We start from the raw sequence: 6,000 nt of genomic DNA on the forward strand, positions 1-6,000 counted from the left end.
ATTCTAAATTCCATATTATTTCTTTTTATCCAGAACCACTAGAGGGGGCCCTTGACACATACCAGCTCCCCAGTTTTTCAGTCTAGTTTTTCAAACTAGTTTATTAGAGTTCCAGGAGCAATGATAAGAACAAGGTGTGATATTCTTGAGGTTTCTCTGTTGCAACAGTTTATGAACTCAGTGTTTACCACTTGCAGCTCAGTCTTAAATTGGATACTTCTGGCCAAAGGTACCTAGTGCTTTGCAACAGTTTGTACTACTATTCAGAAAGCTACAGGAGAGCTGTTCAGTCGAATCTTGTTAACACAATGGCAAGCCTTTCTTGCAACAACCCTACTTGTTTGACCCCAGGGCAGTATTTTCTGCCAGTGCCTTCTGAATCCTTGTTTAAACCCAGGAGAGTTGGCTCTAGTTTTTCTTATCCACCATTTCTGTCTGTAACTTGGCATTCCTTAAAGTGACTGTACCTGTTAAGCTGATTTTTAGTTTATCATTTCTAGGTCCTCTGCCCACTGGAACACTTGAGTCTGAATTGGGGTCTCCCATGTTTTCTTAGAGTGATGGGAATTCTTGATTTTTCTTATCAAAAATCTTATTAGAATCCCTGTAGCTTTGGAGAAAACACTCTTATCCTCTTTAGGATTGTTCCAGAAGTATAGAGTCTGTGCTGTTTGAGAAAAAAGGGCGCATCCCCACTGTGAGGAGGTGTGTAGGAGCATGTGTGCATGCCTGTGCCTCGGCTGTGTTCACAGCAGACTAAATACTGTCCTTCATAATGCTACATCTACAAATACTGCCATTGAGCATGGCCCTGTGATGGGTGGTGTGTAAGGTACAGGAGATAAGTGACATGATGTTTCTGTTCTGAGAATGTCTTTCATCCCAATTGTGAGATTAATATTCAGAGGAACCCAAAAAGGAGAAATCACTGAAGCTAGGTGCCAAAGAGGCCTGTCCAGTGACTTTACCCTTTTCTTCTGTCCATCTGACCTCTAACTTTGGCTGGGTAGAAGAAAAAGACATTTATTTGATAACAAGTGATTTCTTGGTCCAATGGGGCAAAAGCATGAGGATTAATCTTTCAGAGACAGCATCGTTGCTGTGTATTGATGTATCTGTGTGAACACCTTAATAAGCACCTACAAGGTACCAGCTAGGTCCTTTAATCATCTCACTTAGAGACAGCAACTTTGAAATGGGTGGTGGTAGCCCCAGGATCAAGAGGAAATTGTTTACTTGAGGGTGAAGTAATTTGCCTAAAAATTTCTGTTGGAAAGTGGTGGAACTGATAGCAGACCCCTGGTTTATCCTGCTTCTCCAGACTCCCCAGCTGCCATTTTCAACTCAAAATGAAGTTAGTGCCAACACTTGCAGATGGAGCAGCCACAAGGAAGGGTGTGGGATGCCCCTGATCCAGTTCTTTTCTAAGCTGTTCACGAGTCTGGGGGTATGTGTAGAGTTTTGATCTTTCCTGCAGTTTACTGCCCTCACCCCTAGGGATGCCATGCCACAGAAGTAGAGGCTTTAGCAAGATGGTGGAGTGTGGAAGTTCTTTCAAGTGGTACTTGAGAAAGAGTCCCTTCTCCTTGCTCTGCAGGGCCCTTGTGCATCTTTGCTAGTAAGTTGTTGACCAAGTGCCATGAATTCTGCTATTTTCTGGTAGTTAAATTTCAACTCTACTCACCACCCCCCCCCCCCCCCCCCCCCCGTCTCTTCCCAATCTAAAAGGAGGCACACTGCCACTACACTGTGCCCTTTCCTGAGCCTGCCACAGAGAGCTCAGCTTTCCTCGAGGAGCCTGGGCCCAGTCCTACTCCCATCTCCCAGCTCTAAAGAACATACTGGGTTCTGCCCCCTCTCCTTTTTCTCCTTTGGTACTCAGATCCATTTAATTGTGCCTCACTTTGTAGTTAGCAGGTGTGGAAAGGGTTTTAAGAAGAAACTTGGGGCATTTGAGGGAGGGAGGTGTCTGGAGCTGGCAGAACCAAGAATAATTCCAGGTCACCAAACTGAGACACATGAGGGCAGGGGCAGGATGACAACTTGATTTGTCCTACAAAACTGAAGACAGATTGCAGTAAGCATGCCCCTTTTTTTGGGTCCTCTGTAATCTGCTCTTACTCTCAACAGAGTGCAAAGAAGTAGTAGTGGCAGACTCTCATCTACTCAAGCCTGTGCTTTCCCCCACAATTCCTTTCCTGTCACTTTAAAAAGCAAACCAAACCCTCCTCTCATTGTTTTAAAGAGTAAAATGTTCCTTTAACGACCTTCTACCTTGGAAGTCCTATGTGTGTTATGACGATATTTTTCCATTTTTTGGTTCTTTGTTTTTGTCGTTTTTATGCAGTGAGGTTTTGCTGAGTGAATAAATGAATGATAACAATAGCTGGCACTATGTACCAGGCTCCATGCTGAGTGATTGATATTGTTTCAGCAGACAAGCCTCACAACAGCCCTAAGAGGACCTGTTGTTCTCCCCATCTTCCAAAGCAAAGTACCCAGTCAAGGGGTTATTACCCACTGTGACTGTGCAGCTCTAAGAGGTAAAGGCCAGATTCCAAGGCAGGCTTGTCCACCTCTGATCCATAGGGCTATGGTGCCTCTCCATTACTAAAGGAGTCTTCTTGCAGGTGGGCCAGCTCCTGTCACACCCCAGGTTGCTGGTCCCCTCAGTGACTTTTCTCCACACTGTTTCTGTCTTTGCCATGGTTCTCTTTAGCTAGGTTCCACCCATAGAGCAATGGGGATCGAGTACTAGAGAGAAATTGCACTCTGTGGGCCCACTTTACCTTACTGGAGGGATGGCTTCACCAGGACATGTAGAAATGTATACAGAACCCATGTGCCTTCTTAGCAAGCCAGAGGGTCTGACCTGTGTTACTTCCTGGGTTTATCATCAGATTACCTAGAGCAGCAGTCTTTCCCCTCAGAGGTTCTAAATCAGCAGGTTTGGGACAGGGCCCAGGAGGGTCACAGGTGAGACCTGCTCACCAGGGAAATCTAAAAGTAAGGTCAGACCTGCTGAAATCTTTGACCTTTGGAACAAAAGATTTCCATGTTTGTGAACCTGGAAAAAATCCTTATAGTGGTTTCCAGGGAGTTTTGTGAAAGCCAGCCTTGAGCATGACCCAATCAGTGGTTGTATCCTCTAGTCCAGCCAGTGTGAGCCTTGTGACTAAGGAAAACCCCACCGGCCATTGCCCACTCAGCAGCCAGAATCCAGGCCTGGACCAGAGAAGCAGGGCCTTGCAGTCTGCACCTGCCACATTCCCCCGCCGCCTCCAACACCCTTCACAACAGTAAGCATTCTTCACCACTTGCCTTCATCACATGCCTTTGCCACTCCTTCTGCACCCCCAACTCACAACCCCTGTACCCCTACACATCCACACCGCACTCGCACCCTCAGCGTCATCCACTCAGGAGAGCGGTGCACTTCCCCAGTGAGCTCGGCCTCAACATCCCGTGGCTTGTCATCGTCCACAGTCACCTCAGTCTTCCTCCCAATTTCCACTCTCAAGGGCCCTCCCAACCCTGAAACGTGAGCTCTGAATTGAAGCATAATCTTCATAAAGTTGAAAACAAACCAAAAGGAGCAGTCTAACTTACTAATCTTGTTGGTTGGACCACCAGAAGACAGGAGTCCTACAGGGCAATAAAACTAACCTTTGGGTTAACTTTTCTCTCTTGCAAGAATCACTTTCAATTTACCAATCCTCTGTTCCTCTGTAAGTTAAAATCTCATTTTACAGAATCTGAGTCCTAATCAGTGGAAAAGACAGGGTCAAACAGTTACCTTCTCCAGAAGAGTCAGTGACCCTTCGGGGGCCTGTTGATCCATGCCCTCAGCATGGCTTTGAAAGAGTATCCAGTGCACTTGTCTTGCTTCCAAGTATTGGATACATTTTCTAAACGTGTGATGGGTGACACTTTTCTGACTCTTCACTTCAGCCCTCCAAAGTGTGGCCCTGAATAAAGAAGCTCATGGATCCTCAGGCTTGGAAGGGCAGAGGCCTGGTACAGAACAACTCAGGCCAAAGTCCAGTTGGGTGGGTGTGGGAATGGTGCAAGGAACAGGGAGCATGGAAGAGAGTGGGATTGGGGTCTCACCACAGGAAGAGTAGGTAGACTTGGGGGATGACTGGCTTTATTGAATTATTCGGTGAGGATCTGGGATATAAAGCCCTATGAATTTGGCGCTGTGATTAACCAATTTTCCCATTGAGGAAACAGGCTTAGATTAGGAACAGCCCCAGAGTCACCAGACTAAGTGGTGAAGGAAGGCCAGAGTTCATCCAGGCCTGCGTTCCTGAACCAGTAGTGTGCAGAAGGCCCGAGGGGGAGCAGAGGCGGGACTGTGCATGTGTGCGCGCACGCTGGGAGGGAGGGAGGAAGTGACCGCCTCCAGCAGCAGGTGCAGAGCCCAGGCCCGGTGTGGCACTGCGCATGGAAACAGCCAACTGTGGGATTCCACACATCCCCACCGCAGGGCTGCCATGCCTGTCCCTCCTCAGCACCAGCCTTCTTAGAGCCCAGAGACTGAGCTCAAAGACCGGGCCCACAGCAGGGAAGGCAGCTGGCAGTGCCTTTGACAGATTCGTGCTCAGCTTCCACATTGTTCCCAGGAAGGGTGGGTCCCTGCCTCCTGTGTACTGGAAGGAGGAGGAGGAGGAGGCAGTGGGGGCTCTGGGTTTGTAACCGAATCAGAGGCTGCGATGGTGGCAGCTGCTGCAGGAGGCTGAGGAGGGGGCTTGTTTGGTGGAGAAAGGCTGGGCTCAGATTTGTGCCCATCCATCATCCTGCAGGCAGCTCTCCAGGGGTGCTGGGACCCTAATTCCAAAAGGCCTCTAATGTCAGCAACAGCCTGTCTGGGCATGTTGCCACATAGGTGGAGAGGCCCAAGGAAGCTCCCACCCATTGAAGGAGACAGTCCATGTGGACTCAGGAGAAGAGTATGGGTTTCGAACCTCAGGCTGGCACTTTTTATAAAGTCATGTGCTTTTGGACAAGTTTGCTAACCCTTGTCTCCATTTCCACTGTTCAAACTCAGAGACCATGTGAAAGCCTCTTCAGAGGCAGCTGGGGAATGGAGAGGGAGCACCTTCATACAGGGGTTGCTCCATGAGAATGAGGCTACATATTTTGTGTCAGTTAACGTCCAAGTTATGTCATGATATTTGGGATCAGAAACAGCTTCAAGAAAAGCTTTCAGCTGGGTGCAGTGGCACACACCTGTAATCCCAGTGGCTCTGGAGGCTGAGGCAGGAGGATCGTGGGTTCAAAGCCAGCCTCAGCAAAAGTGAGGCACTAAGCCACTCAGTGAGACCCTGTCTCAAAATAAAATACAAAATAGGGCTGGGGAGGTGGCTCAGTGGTCAAGTGCCCCTGGGTCCAATCCAGTACCACCACCCCCCCCAAAAAAAAGCTTTTAAAAAATCCAGGTTGAGGTAGGAGGATTACTTGAGGAAAAAGGAAAAAGAAAGAAAAGAAAGAAAAAGAGGACAGAAGGAAGGGAAAGGAAGAGTGTGCTGACAAAGTGTATAAGACCCAGGGAATGTGTGTTCACTCCAGAAAGGACTCAAGAGCCAGCTCCTCTGGATGGAGAGTTATCATACACATATCTATTTTTGTGTAAAAAAATGACACGAAAACTCAGGCTAAAATAGCCACCATTTAACTATATCTTACAATCTTGTGGGTCAAGGAATCCAGGCAAGTAGTTTCAATGGTGGTCACCTAAGTGGGACTGAGCTGCATGTGAACTGAAGCATCCAAGATGGCTTCACTCCTGTCTGGCACATTGTTACTGGTGACTAGAAGACTGGATCCAGCTGGTATTGTCAACCAAAGGCCTGTAAGTGATCTCTCTGTCTTGGCGGTTTCAAGGTGGCTGAATTTCATACAAGAAAGCTTAGGGTTTACATGAGTGACAACAAATGGCTAATGTGGATGCTGCTAGGCTGCTAGTGACCTAATTTTGAAAGGCCTGGATCTTCTCCC

Source organism: Sciurus carolinensis, chromosome 5 (assembly GCF_902686445.1).
Source record: "Sciurus carolinensis chromosome 5, mSciCar1.2, whole genome shotgun sequence".
In the NCBI taxonomy this organism is placed as follows: domain Eukaryota; kingdom Metazoa; phylum Chordata; class Mammalia; order Rodentia; family Sciuridae; genus Sciurus; species Sciurus carolinensis.